Below are 819 nucleotides of genomic sequence, written 5' to 3'. Positions count from 1 at the left end.
ATTATACATCCGATAAAGGACTGATAAATAGACTCTATATAGAACTCAGAAAAATCAGCAGGAAAAAAATTAAACAACCCCATTAAAAAGTGGGCAAAGGACATGAACAGAAACTTTTCAAAAGAGGATAGACTAATAGTCAACAAATATATGAAAAAAATGCTCAACATCTCTAATAATCAAGGAAATACAAATCAAAACCACAATGAGATATCACTTATCTCCAGTGAGAGTTGTCTTTATAAAAAAGTCCCAAAACAATAAATGTTGACATGGATTGAGAGAAATAGGAACACTGATACATTACTGGGGTGTCTGCAAACTATTGCAATCTCTATGGAAACTAGTAGGAAGATACCTGAAAGAGATACAAGTAGAACTACCATTTGATCCAGCAGGCCCATTACCGGGCATCTACTTAAAAGAAAAAAAGAATGGTATAAAGAAGACATCTGCACTAGAATGTTTATAGCAGCATAATTCACAATTGAAAGATGTGGAAACAACCCAAGTACCCATCAATACATGAGTGGATTAATAAAATGTGGTGTATGTATACCATGGAGTTCTAATCATCCACAAAAAAAAACAATGGTGATCTAGCACCTCTTGTATTATCCTGGATAGAGCTGGAACCCATTCTACTAAGTGAAGTATCCCAAGAATGGAAAAATAAGCAGCACATGTACTCACCATTGAATTGGTATTAACTGATCAACACTTAAGTGCACATATAGGAATAACATTCATCGGGTATTGGACAGATGGGAGGGGGGAAAGGAAGTGGGTACATACACACCTAATGGGTGTGGTGCACTC

This window comes from Eulemur rufifrons, chromosome 4, assembly GCF_041146395.1.
Source record: "Eulemur rufifrons isolate Redbay chromosome 4, OSU_ERuf_1, whole genome shotgun sequence".
Lineage (NCBI taxonomy): Eukaryota > Metazoa > Chordata > Mammalia > Primates > Lemuridae > Eulemur > Eulemur rufifrons.
This window is presented reverse-complemented; position numbering follows the sequence as displayed.